This window comes from Triturus cristatus, chromosome 8, assembly GCF_964204655.1.
Source record: "Triturus cristatus chromosome 8, aTriCri1.1, whole genome shotgun sequence".
NCBI lineage: Eukaryota > Metazoa > Chordata > Amphibia > Caudata > Salamandridae > Triturus > Triturus cristatus.
The window spans coordinates 1301185600-1301200817 of NC_140591.1; positions in this window are offsets into that span (position 1 = coordinate 1301185600).

Consider the following 15218-nt stretch of genomic DNA (forward strand, 5'->3'; position numbering starts at 1 on the left):
GCCTCCAGCTCAAATGGAATGTGGCTAACTCAAAGGAGACATTCATGACGCGCTGGACGTGGGCTTCAAGGATGGGGAATGATGTGGTTGAGATGTTGTGTGGGAAGGGGCCTGATGGAGAGCCAGAGTGGATGGTGCACATGAGCCAGGTGGTGTATTTGCTGCTAACGGGAGTCTAGAACCTGAGTGGGGTTTGTCCTGCGGATAATAGTGCTGTCTGCTTCTGTGTGCCAAGGATGTTGTGTATGGCCATGAGCTTGCAGTGGTAGAAAGTTGCAAGGGATGTGATCTGCCTTGCAAGGGTGGGGTGTCTTTTGGATGGAGATCTGCTGTCAGTTCACTCACAATGCTGATGAGCACCTTGATGACGTGTGTTTTGGTGCCTCGGCCCTATCTTAAGGATCTCCACTTGTCCTTGCTGATGATATGGTGATGGCTGTTTGTGGCGTTTTCCAGGGCTGTAAGGTAACTGATGGTTCTTTGTGTTGCAAGGTTTGTACAAGAGTACGGCTAGATCTGTATGAGTCCAGTAGGTCTACCTTGTCCCAGGTGGCTTAACTGTTGTTGTGCTTCACAGGAAAGTCTGTCAATGTGGCAAGATTGTTGGATCAGTTGCTGATCCAGTGTGTGAGGTTGCAGGGTGTGGCGGTGATGTTGTTTTGAGTGTCCCACACAGCTTGTCTGTGGTGACTTACATCAAGCATCTTTGGGGGATCGGTAGCGGGGTGTGGGGCAGTGTGTTGCTTGTCGGAGACGTGGATGCAAATGTTGCTGGACCAATGATGGATGGTGGTGTGGTTCTCCTCCAGCAAGAAGTTACTGGCACCCAGCCACATGTAGCCTGTGTAGGTGAGGGCGTGCGTGCAGATGTACATGTTGATGGCTTAGCGGAATTGTGGATGTAGGCCTGGAGATCGGTAGATGAGTGTTACTCTGAGGGTTGCCAGGGTGTTGGTGCTAAACCGGATTTGTGACTCTGAGGGTGTACTTGGGAATAAATTGCAATTCATCCTCCGGGATTGTTGGTGCCGTCCCTGCGGGTGATCTTGTATCCGTCTGAGATGGCAATGAAGAAGTTGTGTGCTGAGGATGCTTTTGTCCAGGTTACTGTCAGGAATGTGATGTGTGGGGCTGTTGTGTTGAGGAGGTAACAGAGTCCAATGGCGTGCTGGTGGACGGAGTGGGTGTGGAGTTGGAGGCACATGACCTGTTTGTTCTGACAGGGTCTGGGAGGCTGGGCAGCGCTGTGTAGGCAGTTGGTGTTGCACACTCAGCATGCAAAGGTGTCATGTGTGTGCTTAGGGGTTGCTTGATAGCAGGCGGTTGATTGTCTGGAGGACATTGCATGGAGGGTGGCTGCAGCATGAGCCTGTTGTGTGACGTGGGTCATGGAAAGACCAGAGGGCCGTGCACTGTGCACGTTGCAGGCGCAGACGGTCCTGCCTTTGGCACGGCATTGGCGCAACAGTGGCACTGAAAAACTGCTGGCTGCATTTAGAATGGGTGGAGGGGGAAGGGAGGAGCATTTTGGAGGCATGTGGGTTGCAGAATCTGAGCACTCGGTGGGGCGGTGCCGCAGGTGAGGCAGCAGCAGGCGGAAGGGGTGAGAAATTAGGCAAAAAGTAGCACACAAAGACAAGGAGGTCAGAAAGGCCCAGTGCAACAGGTGTATGTAAAGGAAGGAGTGTCAGGTTACTCATGGGTCACTCCGAGAAAATGCATGAACAATCCCCAGAAATTACGGACACAGGATCAGGCAACAAAATGCGGAGCTGCGCACAGGAGACACACCGTCAGCAGGCGTTGACGTCCCGTTGTTTGGAGCAACCTGCACAAATACATACACAACCATGTACTTCATGCACAATAGATATTATCAGCCATGAAGAACTGCATGCATATTTCCGAAGTACACATACACTCATATGCTCAGTCTTTGACAATTATGCCATAGATGACACATGCAAACTGGCAAGAGAGCTGCACTGACAGAGATGAGGCACTTTGGATTGTTCTGAACACCTTTATTCCACAAACACACGCAAAGAGAAATGCATACATATGAACAGACTCACAGGTCAGTTGACATAACATGTGGGACATACGCTGGACCCCCCCTTCACAACACGGATGATGTAAATCCAAATGAACTGGCACACAAGTTAAGGTGATGAGCCAAACACATCCTGCTGCACACGGAGAGGCTGCATTTCCCCATAGAGCCTGTTGTTGTGATGTCCCACACTATGACCACCCGTAGCATCCGCAATGTTTCAGAGGCAAGGTTTACACACATTGATGCCTTCATCAGATGCCACACTCCACTACAGATGACTGTCAAGAAGGGTGAATTACATGTCATGGGAGTGATGCTACATGTGATATGCTCCATGGTGAGAAGACATGTATGCATGGTACCACAACATGCACAGAAGCAGGCCCACAAATTCCCAACCCGTACCAACACCAAAAACCCTTGCTGCAATCCTTACCCAAGCGGACATTTCCACATGTCCGTGCATGGAATGCTGATTCAGCACACGTTGCAATCCTCATGAGGAATAGCAGGAGGACAACGATGACACGAGCAGACAACAGGCGCAAAAAGCTGGGAATGACAGACACACAAGAAGTCACCTGAGACAATTCTCGCCGCACACATGGACATTTACGAAACATGAACAATGTTGCACACATGCAAATTTCAAAGAAAGTCTCTCCGCTAAACTGTGTGGCATGACATCATCACTCGAGTGACACATCTGAACACACATCAAAGTCACCTTGCATTCAGTCAGCTGGACACACACATTGCAACACATGCCACTCAATGCTACAAGCTTGCACACTCATACCCAGTGACTCACCATTATGAGAAGAAGTTGCGTATGAGCTGACTCCGGATATCATCCTCCTCCTCCTCATCACTAGCCCCGTGACCAAGCCCTTGATCCTCCACGGGTAGATGTTCCTGCTCATCCGGATCCAGGATGAGTGGTACTGCCTTCTCAACTGCCATGTTGTGCAGCATGCAGCACACGAGGAAGATTTGGCAGACCTTCTCCGGTGCATATGGGAGGGACCCGCCTGTTTTGTCAAGGCACCGGAATCGGCTCTTCAGGAGTCCAAACGTCCTCTCAATCACTAGCCTGGTCTGCCCGTGTGCATTGTTGTACCGGTGATCTGCAGCTGTTCTTGGGTTGCGGAGAGGTGTCAGCAGCCATGGCATGTTGGGATAGCCAGAGTCCCCTACATGGAAACATCATGTAAATAAGTGGGTCAGGAGATGCCGTAAGAGACAAAGATACCGCAACACACAGGACAAACAGAGTATTCCCACCAACAAGACATGCTCGTTCGTTGTGCAGCCGCAGCATCATTTGTGGAACCCTGCTACGCCTCATGATGTAGGCATCGTGTGCTGATCCTGGAAAACGTGCACAGACATGGGAAACCAGTATGTTAGCAAGACACACCACAAGGGCATTTATCGAGTGGTAATGTTTTCTATTGCGATAGGCTTGCTCCTGTGCCTGTGATGGTACCAAAGCCACATGTGTCCCATCAATGGACCCAATTACATGGGGCATCCCTCCCAGGGCATAGAAATCACCCTTGACATCTGTCAACTCCTCAGGAGTAGGAAATTTGATGAATTCATCAAGGTGCTCCAACATGGCTGCCAAAACATCATGCAGGACACGGCTAAACATTGTCTGTGACATCCCACCAACATCAGCTATGGTCAATTGAAACGTACCTGAGGCAAAGAAATGTAGGGCTGCCATCACCTTCATCTTGGGGGTCAGCGCAGTAGGATACCTGTGTCGCGGTTGGAGGTGTGGTGCCAGCTTGTTTGTCAAGTCCTCAATCAACTGGCGAGTGAATCTGTAACAGCGGATGCAGGCACGTTCCCTCATGGCACCCAAGTCTGGCATTTGTCTTGGGACAGGCGGTGCCCTGCAAAACATTGTTTGGAAGAATGAAGATTGAGAGTTGGGCAACATCAATGAACATAGCACATGCTACACTGCTAATACACATCAGGTAACTATGGAGTCGGGTGTGTGCAGGACAAATATGCCAGCTTGCTGGCACTCCTACAAAAAGACAGTTACACCTGTTTATTGTCAAGTCTACATGACATGCCCTGAAATGAGCTGGGGGCCAGTCTGAGTGAACAGCCAGAGATATCACCAGAGTGACTCACAACCACATAGCTGTATTGGAAGGATGTCATCTCATCCAGACAGCTGACTGCAAGGCACACGCACAGGTCACATGGAATGTCAAATGTACATATCAAACACATTGGGATGAAGGGGTACACATGACAACAGAAAAACACAGCCATTGAGACAACGCAGACATGTATGCCTGGGAAAATATGATGTCCGATGCACACAGATCCTACAGCCATGGGAATACACATGTGGCATGGTGTGCATAGATGTGTGCCATGCCCATCTCCACACAGACCCATGTTGGATGCACCAACAGCAGATGCAGTTGACGGAACACTGACAGCAAGCTCATGGGAACACATGACACACACCTGACATAGTCACAAAGGGGCACGCTGATTGTGACATGTCAGTTGATAGAGTGTCCCTGTCCCTGGCATCAGGAGACAGGTGTGGGTGTTGTTGACTGTGCCATCCCACTGCTGCTGTGCATGACACAGTTGGACTACAGACACACATGTGTCAAGTGTCAAGGTGATGTGTGCCACATAGTGCCCCATCACACATGACATGTGTCCACAGGTCATCACACATCAATTGTGCAGCTAGATGAGATGACCTGTGCAATATCACTGTCTGCCACACCTAGGGCCTCATATGTAAGTATGCAATGACAAGTACTTGATGGACATCCTTGTGCGAGTCGTAGCCCTCCATTCCTGGCATGTGTACACCTGTATTACCATTGTAAGCGTGTGAAACGCACTGTACAACTATTGGAGTAGGTGTACGTGTGAAACGCACCTTTCAACTAGTGTGTACATGTACGTTTGAGAAGCACCGTACAACTATTGGCGTAGGTGTACGTGTGAAACGCACCGTACAACTATTGGCACAGGTGTACGTGTGAAACGCACCTTTCAACTAGTGCGTACATGTACGTTTGAGAAGCACCTTACAACTATTGGCGTAGGTGTACGTTAGGCCTGGGCGAAAATTTCGTTCCGTTCGCGGAAATTGCGATAATTTGACATTTTCGCGTTCCGCGGAGAGCGCGAAAATGTCAAAAATTCCGGTTTCCGCAGCTTGGCGATAATTTGTTTCTTGCTCGCGCTGTAAAATATTACATTCTCGCGCGTGCGCGATCGCCTTACCTGAATCCCTGCGTTCGCCGACAAGTTTTCTTGATCCGGTCGCGTTCTCCATGAGATGTTGTATTGTTTTTAGCCATTTGCGCTGTCTCGCTACAGTTCGCGCCCGCAGTGATGTCATGCGTCCGCTATCACGTCTTTCTTCTCGCGATCATGCACCGCGAGACAGCTCAAAACAAGATGGCCGCGCCCGCAAGCAACCACTTGGGTAAGTTGGCGACCCGCAACCATGCAGAAAATCTCGCGAACATGCCGGAAAAAAACTTCCGCATCTTCGCGATATTTCCGCTTGTTTGCGATAATTTTAAACATTTTCGCGATAATTTGCGAAAGTTAATTTCGCAAATTCCGCCCACCCCTAGTGTACGTTTGAGAAGCACCGTACAACTATTGGCGTAGGTGTATGTGTGAAATGCACCGTACAACTAGTGCGTACATGTACGTTTGAGAAGCAACGTACAACTATTGGCGTAGGTGTACTTTTAAGAAGCACCGTACAACTATTGGCGTAGGTGTACGTGTGAAACGCACCGTACAACTAGTGCGTACATGTACGTTTGAGAAGCACCGTACAACTATTGGCGTAGGTGTACGTTTGAGAAGCACCGAACAACTATTGGTGTAGGTGTATGTGTGAAACCCACCGTACAACTATTGGCATAGGTGTACATTTGAGAAGCACCGTACAACTATTGGCGTAGGTGTACGTGTGAAACGCACCGTACAACTAGTTCGTACATGTACGTTTGAGAAGCACCGTACAACTATTGGCGTAGGTGTACGTTTGAGAAGCACCGTACAACTATTGGCGTAGGTGTATGTGTGAAACGCAACTTTCAACTAGTGCGTACATGTACGTTTGAGAAGCACCGTACAAATATTGGCGTGGGTGTACCTTTGAGAAGCACCGTACAACTATTGGCGTAGGTGTAGGTGTGAAACGCACCATACAACTAGTGTGTACATGTACGTTTGAGAAGCACCGTACAACTATTGGCGTAGGTGTACGTTTGAGAAGCACCATACAACTATTGGCATAGGTGTATGTGTGAAACGCACTGTACAACTAGTGCGTACATGTACGTTTGAGAAGCACCGTACAACTATTGGCGTAGGTGTACGTGTGAAACGCACCGTACAACTAGTGCGTACATGTATGTTTGAGAAGCACCATACAACTATTGACGTAGGTGTACGTTTGAGAAGCACCGTACAACTATTGGTGTAGGTGTACGTGTGAAACGCACCGTACAACTATTGGCATAGGTGTACGTTTGAGAAGCACCGTACAACTATTGGCGTAGGTGTACGTGTGAAACGCACCATACAACTAGTGCGTACATGTACGTTTGAGAAGGACCGCACAACTATTGGCATAGGTGTACGTTTGAGAAGCACCGTACAACTATTGGCATAGGTGTACGTGTGAAACGCACCGTACAACTAGTGTGTACATGTACGTTTGAGAAGCACCGTACAACTATTGGCGTAGGTGTACGTGTGAAACGCACCTTTCAACTAGTGCGTACATGTACGTTTGAGAAGCACCGTACAAATATTGGCGTAGGTGTACCTTTGAGAAGCACCGTACAACTATTGGCGTAGGTGTACGTGTGAAACACACCGTACAACTAGTGCGTACATGTACGTTTGAGAAGCACCGTACAACTATTGGCGTAGGTGTACGTTTGAGAAGCACCATACAACTATTGGCATAGGTGTACGTGTGAAACGTACCGTACAACTAGTGCGTACATGTACGTTTGAGAAGCCCCGTACAACTATTGGCGTAGGTGTACGTGTGAAACGCACCTTTCAACTTGTGCGTACATGTACGTTTGAGAAGCACCGTACAAATATTGGCGTAGGTGTACGTTTGAGAAGCACCGTACAACTATTGGCGTAGGTGTACGTGTGAAACGCACGTACAACTAGTGCGTACATGTACGTTTGAGAAGCACCGTACAACTATTGGCGTAGGTGTACATTTGAGAAGCACCGTACAACTATTGGCGTAGGTGTACGTGTGAAACGCACCATACAACTAGTGCGTACATGTACGTTTGAGAAGCGCCGTACAACTATTGGCGTATGTGTACGTGTGAAACTCACCTTTCAAGCAGTGCGTACATGTACGTTTGAGAAGCACCGTACAACTATTGGCATAGGTGTACATTTGAGAAGCACCGTACAACTATTGGCGTAGGTGTATGTGTGAAACGCGCCGTACAACTAGTGCGTACATGTATGTTTGAGAAGCACCGTACAACTATTGGCATAGGTGTATGTTTGAGAAGCACCGTACAACTATTGGCGTAGGTGTACGTGTGAAACGCATCGTACATGTGTGTGGATTTCAAAATTACATAGGGGACACATAAGGCACAAGTATTAGGCCCTAAATGCATGCTGGTTGTCATGGATACAGAGTTTTCAGTTGAAATGTGTCCATCAGGTGTCCTGGAACAGTCAGTTGGCCACAAAATACAATGTTGCAAAGTGGTTGTTAACTTTACATGATGCTCAAAATTTGAACGATGCAAATGCGTGTCATTGGTCTATATTTAGAGGGATTGGAGTAAACGTATGATGCCAATGATTCAGACCAATCACTATGTACTCCTCAAAATGAATGCCCCTCAGCAAAACAGATATAAGACAGCCTGAACCCCTGAGAGGGCACTTGCATGCACAACTTTAGAGTCGACCACACTGCTGCTGTCTCTGCTTCTCCTGGACCATGTCACGTACTGTGGAGAGGGCCAAGCCATTCAGCAATGAGGAGAATGAGGCATTGCAGGACTGCCTCCTCCCACAGTACACCAAGCTGTATGGAAGACCAGGGAAGCAGGTGAGTGCTGACTCCACTACTTTTGCCTATGCACCGGTTGTGTGACTGTCAATATTGTGTCCAGGTGGGACAGACATGCAAGGTTGTTAAGAGTGGGTCCCGGGGGGGACATGCTTATGTCTCTCATGAAGAGCATGATGTAGTTCCTGTGTGCACTCCACACTTGCATTGTGCTTACTGTGACATTCACTGCATAGTGCATGACACATTCACCCTGGCAAATCCTTGGTGGCTTTTTTTTCCTATTGTCCTGAGGTGATTCAGTGGTCCCCCGGTGTGGCAGGTGACTGTACCCACAGATGTGTATGAGTTGAGTAGACCTGTGGTGAGAGTGTCCAAATGATGTGTACGACCTCATGGACGTTGATATGTGTGAATGTTCCTTGTCATGTGGGTGAGTGTCTATGTGAAGTGGTGCACCACAGCTGCATGGAGGAGGCAACAGATCTACCCATCTGATGTGACAAGTAAGCCGTGCTGTGTGTCTGACTTGCAGAGCTAGCACAACACCTGTGACACCCCACTGGCAAATGGCACATGTGTAGAGTGAGGGTTGTATCCACTGCTGTCAATGACAGGTGAGTGATCTGTGCCTGGGTGTGTCTGTCTAGTCTGGGTGCGTCAGTGGAGTGGGACATGTGACTGCTTGGCACGTGCTGGCCATCAGCCTGCTGTTGCATGTGCTGCACAGTGTGTGGCATGATCAGTGAGTGTGTCTCACCCCTCATGCCACCTGTTGACTTTCAATGCCATGTAGTGCATTGGGGCTTGCACACAGGCCAATTTCTTATTGTGAATGAAGCAATTCCTGTCAGCATCCTATGCTCTGTTCAACATTTCAAAGATTTTCAAATGTGTGTCTGTGGGACATGGAGCAGGTGTATTGATGTTGTGTCACTTTGTCATCCTGACAGGTAACTGCCTACGAGAAGGGTGTGATCTGGCGGGACATCGTCAGGGTCGTGAGATCTGTGGGGGAGCGTAGTCGGCAGCTGCCACAGGTCCGCAAGAGGTGGCAGGACATCCGGTGCTAGACCCGTAGGATCGCCCGGGTCCAGCTGGGGCTCGACCCTCCTCGCCCCCACGGCGGCTGCCAACGCCTGACCCCCCACATGAGCCGTGTCCTGGCAGTGGTCTTCCGTGACCTCGATAGGCAGTTACAGGACAGACTGCAGCAAAGAGGGGGTAGGTACATGGCTGTATGTTGTGTTATGTGTAACCAGCTTTTGGAAGTGCTCTGTAGCCTGGATCCACTCCCAGAGTTTATATGTGCAGTGCATTTTCTGTTCCCCAATGTCACCTGGTGCTCTTTTTCATCCCTTCCCCTCCTTGACATGTGTCCCCTGGTCTGTGTGTAATCACATTTGCACATGGTCATCTAGGATGCCCGAAAATCAAAGTGCACATTGCTTTCTGCATCATGTGGGAGGGTGGTCTGTGACTTGTGTTGGTACCTTGCCTGTGCCATGACCTGTTCACTATGTTGGGGGTCCATATTTTTTGGCAATGATGATGATTCTCAGCATAGGAGTGGGAGGTTCCAACTGAACACCCTTGCACCATGCATGACCAATGTTGTGGCCTCAGACATGATGTGCATGAGTGGGAGATATGCATAGTGCCATGACGGTTGATCATGGTACAGTCAGCTCATTCCAGGAACACGGAGCAGTGTGCCCACTACAGTCCCCTGAGACACCCTGGCCTCCTAATCATTTGTGTCATCCAACACTGTACACATTCTCTGTGGGTTCGGCAGGGGTCTGCCTCTGTGGCATTGTTCCCTGGCCTAGTTTGTATTTTTAAAATGTGTGCTACATGTGTCCACTGGACAGGGATACACCATTTTGCTTGTGCATACTCACACTGGGCAGTGCCTGTGTGGCTATTCACAACAATCTGTTGATGGTTGTTTATCACAAATATGTGTTGGCAGCCCCACGAGGTGATGGTGTGTAAATGTAGCAATTTTTGCTGCACAGTTTTTGGAACCCTGAATAAGAGGTGTCACTTCTTGATCTGTATCAATCACATTCACTCAGGTATGGGGGGGCGGGAGAGGCCTACATGGGCAACCCTGATTTTTCCTTGCCAGGTCTGACCTGTGTGTGAGAATTGGCTGTACAAAGATTCACCGTGCAGTGCCCCTGTGATGCTGGCCAGTGCTTAATGTTCGTGCTTTGCAGCCTGTGTCAGTTTTTAAAAAACATGAATCCTACTCATTCATTTTTGGCACCTATGTGTGGTTCAGATGCTAGGCAGTTTGGACTTTGTGTGCTGACATCTCTGTGTACATTCTGGCTTGCCATTAGGGTGCCCCCACAGTACAGCTAGGCTTTTTTACAACCCAATTGCGGACCCATTAGCTTATGCATTGTCCTGGGTGTGGACTTGTGTGCCACTCCAGATGACAGGCAGTAGGTCATATGTGTAGCCAACTGTGTAATCAGGTGACGGATGGCCATGTGACAACTGACATAATTCAAGTTGTTACTCTAAAAAAATTGTACCTTGGCACTCACAGCACTTGTCGACAGTTCTTCATGTTTTAAGTGTGTTAATTTGATGATTTGTGTTAAGAATACTGATCTGCCTGCATGAAAAAAGTCTCCCAAGGAAGTGCACACCAAACAACATTTCCATTTTCATGGAACACGCTGGCACCTTTTCAAATAAACCACTGTTAGAATTAACTTGTGTTGCAGATTCTCCATATACATGTTCCCACAGTGGTCTGATTTTGTGAGACTCCTTTGTTGTTGGTGATACAAACTAACGAGTCTCAAGACATCAAGACCTCCGTGGGTTCATGTATATGTACTTTCTGCAACACCATTTATTTTTAACAGTGGCTTCTTAGAAAAGGTGCCAGCTTCTTCAATGACAGTGCAAATGTACTTTTGTGTGCACTGCCTTGTGCAACATATTTCATGTAGGCACATGAGTGTTCTTTTCACGAAATGGCGAATTGCCACATTCAAAACATTTTGATTGTGTAAAGTATTGTGAGTCCCAAGGTAACAACATTTTTTCGTTTTGTGTTCAAAAGTACTTACAGGTCTCTGAGTGTGGTGACACCTTGAGTATTGAGGTGTGTTAGTTTACCTTGGGTGCACCACTACTGTTTCTTTCAGGATAAACAAGAGGTGGCATGACTTCATTGTATTGCTGTGCTCACCGGTTCACAGACACTAGCTTCTCATTGTATTTCTCATTCAAGTTGTGGCCTTGTGTGTTCTTTTTTTCCTGGTGTCCAAGTGGCATAGTGGGTTTACCAACTGGGCAGTACAGGGCTTACATATGTGTAATCTAGCTGTCACTCATGATGCATTGCCTGATATGCACTGTGACCAATTGTTTTTGTGCTCATGTGTCAGATGTATACAGGTGACTGATGCATTTCGGTTTCTTCTCCTTGCCCACAGCATCATCATCCGCAACCGAGGGAGACACCTGCATGGACCTGGAGGAGGGACCCAGCGACAGTGCCACCAGTGCTGTGGAGTCAGTGGGAGCCAGTGGCACGGAGGGCGAGGGGAGTCAAGTCGGAGGACCTGTCTGTAGGCGAGAGCAGCTACGACGCCGACGGGTCCGACGCTGACCTCCTTGAGAGGCGGAGGCTGCAACACCAACTGGCAGCATCTCCACATCTGTCCCCGCCTCTTCCGTTACCATATGCACCCTCCCAGTTGCTCCCGTCCCTTCTGTCTGTGCAGAGGCCCACCATGTCTCTTTCGGCCCAGGCACCGCACCCCCTGCCCCTGTCACCCCTGCTGCCCTCAGTGAAGAGTCTGTGGACATACTGCGGCAGTTGCAGGTTGGGCAGGCATCGGTGCTGTATGTCCTCCATGAACACACTAAACTGCTCACACAGATGGTGACGTTCGTGGAGGGCATGTCAGCAACGATGTCTGACCAACGCAGGATTCTGCGGTCCATGGAATCGTCCCTGACGGCAGCAGTTACTCTCCTGCAGCGCTCCGTCCCCCCTACCCCGGACCCGTCCACACTGCCCTCTCCCATGCCTGCCCAACGCACACCCAGACAGTCACAGGCATGCACCCCACCAGACACAGGTAGCACACCCCCAAGTAAGGCAAAGCGCACACCTCCTGGCACGCACACTCAGGGGGATGTAGGCACACCCACAGGGTCTGGGGGCAGACGACATACACGCAGCCACAGTCGCAGTCCGGAGTCCTCACAACCCTGTTCCTCCAAAACCACTCCCCTTAGCTCCCCTGCCAAACTCTTACCCAAGGAGATCTTTATGGGTGAGCTGGACCTTGCACCCACTGAGCCACCACCCCACAAGCAGGCGAGGAAGTCCCCGGGCACGGGAGTTGAGTCCCCCACCATGTCCACCCCCTCCCCCAAGAGCGCTGCACCCCATCCCTCGCCCACCACACCTTTCGTTGGCCCTGGGGGATCTTCAGGTGCAGGGGTTAGGATGGACGTCCTAGCAGCAGTGTGCAGTGCCGAGCTCGCCTCCACCTTTGGCACTGCCCCACCCCCTGTGGTGGAGACGTCCACCCCTGCACCCACCACACCTACCCATCCCCCTCCTGTCCCTGCGGTGCCTGGTACTACCACTGATGATGCCTCCCCCGGTCGACAAACCTTGAGGTTACTTTGTGCAGGCAAGGTAGGGGTGGACGCGGTCCCCTATGTCCCCACTTGGACTTGAGAAATGGACTGGCCATTGGCCTTTGTAAATAGTCTAATTGTGCTTTTTGTTTTTGTGCTGAATAAAGCCTTTTCTTTTACTTACAACACTATTGCATTTCAGGTACTTGATGTTGGTGATGAGGCTCCTGGAGTTGGTGTTCTGGTAATGTGTTAGTGTTCTGAGAAATGTTTTTGTATGATGGTCATGAGGTGGACCATGGTATCTGTGTGCCATCACAATGTCTCTGCAAAGAATCATTGGTAGTGTGTGTTCATTTTGTTTGGAGACATTGGCCCAAGGAGTGTTGCTTCCTCTGTGGCACCTGACATCTTCCCTACAAACAGTGGCACAATTGTTGTGCTGACCTGTGTCAACCTTTCCTTTGTTGGTGACGGATCCCTTCAACAATGGCCATGCCTGCTCACCGATGTCTCCTGCTGAATCGTCTGTGCCATCCTTGCTAGTCACTGTACTTGTGTTTTGGGTATGTAGGAATGCCTTCAGGGACAAATTGCCCCTTTTCAGCACTATGCATGTGTGTAATCACGGCCTACCACACAAATGGTACTTGTTATGCAGGGTATTTGGGCACCTGACTCACAATTGTGGGCATTGTCTCTAGTGGAATTCAACCCTATTCCTTCCATGAGAGACAACATCTTGGTGGCTGGACCAGCACCTGAACATTCCTATCACTCCTGGGATGTGCGTGACAGTGTGTGTTCCCTTTGGCTATCTTAGTTTTGTATGCAGTTACATGACTATACAGTCTGTTGGCATGAAATCAGGGAGTGTATTGTGCTGCATCCGCCATGGGTGGGTATGCATGTGTTATATGTCCTCACACCTACATGTGGTGTGTCATGCAGTGTGTGAAAGACATCCATCCTCCTGGGAGTGGGACACTGCTGTCAGTGATGTGTTGTAATAACACTATCATCATAGTCCAAAGTTAGGGATGCGTCCATACCACCATGTAGGTGTGGTCATCTGATATTGATGTACACCCCCATATGTCTGTCCACTGCTGGGAGTCATATGCACCCACCCCCATATCTCTGTGCACTGCTGGGAGTCCTCTGCACCCGCCCCCATATCTCTATGCACTGCTGGGTGTCATATGCAACCACCCCTCATATGTCTGGACACTGCTGGGAGTCCACTGCACCCACCCCCATATCTCTGTCCACTGCTGGGAGTCCTCTGCACCCACCCCATATCTCTGTCCACTGCTGGGAGTCCTCTGCACCCACCCCCATATCTCTGTCCACTGCTGGGAGTCATATGCACCCAGGCCTCATATGTCTGGACACTGCAGGGAGTCCTCTGCACCCAGCCTTCATATGTCTGTCCACTGCTGGGAGTCCTCTGCACCCACCCCTCATATTGCAGGCCACTGCTGGTAGTCTAATGCACCCAGCCCTCATATGTCTGGACACTGCTGGGAGTCCTCTGCACCCACCCCATATATCTGTCCACTGCTGGGAGTCCTCTGCACCCACCCCCATATCTCTGTCCACTGCTGGGAGTCATATGCACCCAGCCCTCATATGTCTGGACACTGCAGGGAGTCCTCTGCACCCAGCCTTCATATGTCTGTCCACTGCTGGGAGTCCTCTGCACCCACCCCTCATATTGCAGGCCACTGCTGGTAGTCTAATGCACCCAGCCCTCATATGTCTGGACACTGCTGTGAGTCCTCTGCACCCACCCCCATATCTCTGTCCACTGCTGGTAGTCTTATGCATCCACCCCCATATCTCTGTCCACTGCTGGGAGTCATATGCACCCAGCCCTCATATGTCTGGACACTGCTGGGAGTCCTCTGCACCCAGCCCTCATATGTCTGTCCACTGCTGGGAGTCCTCTGCACCCAGCCCTCATATGTCTGGACACTGCTGGGATTCCTCTGCACCCAGCCCTCATATGTCTGGACACTGCTGGGAGTCCTCTGCACCCACCCCCTATCTCTGTCCACTGCTGGTAGTCCTATGCACCCACCCCCATATCTCTGTCCACTGCTGGTAGTCTAATGCACCTAGCCCTCATATGTCTGAACACTGCTGGGAGTTCTCTGCACCCACCCCCATATCTCTGTCCACTGCTGGTAGTCAAATGCACCCACCCCCATATCTCTGTCCACTGCTGGGAGTCATATGCACCCAGCCCTCATATGTCTGGACACTGCTGGGAGTCCTCTGCACCCAGCCCTCATATGTCTGGACACTGCTGGGAGTCCTCTGCACCCAACCACGCACCCCCTTGGAGCAGTACACTGCTGGCCTGGATCTACACACACACTAATATGAAGGTAACATGCAGGGCCAGTCCGTAAGCCCGCATTCCTGGCATGTGTACGCCTC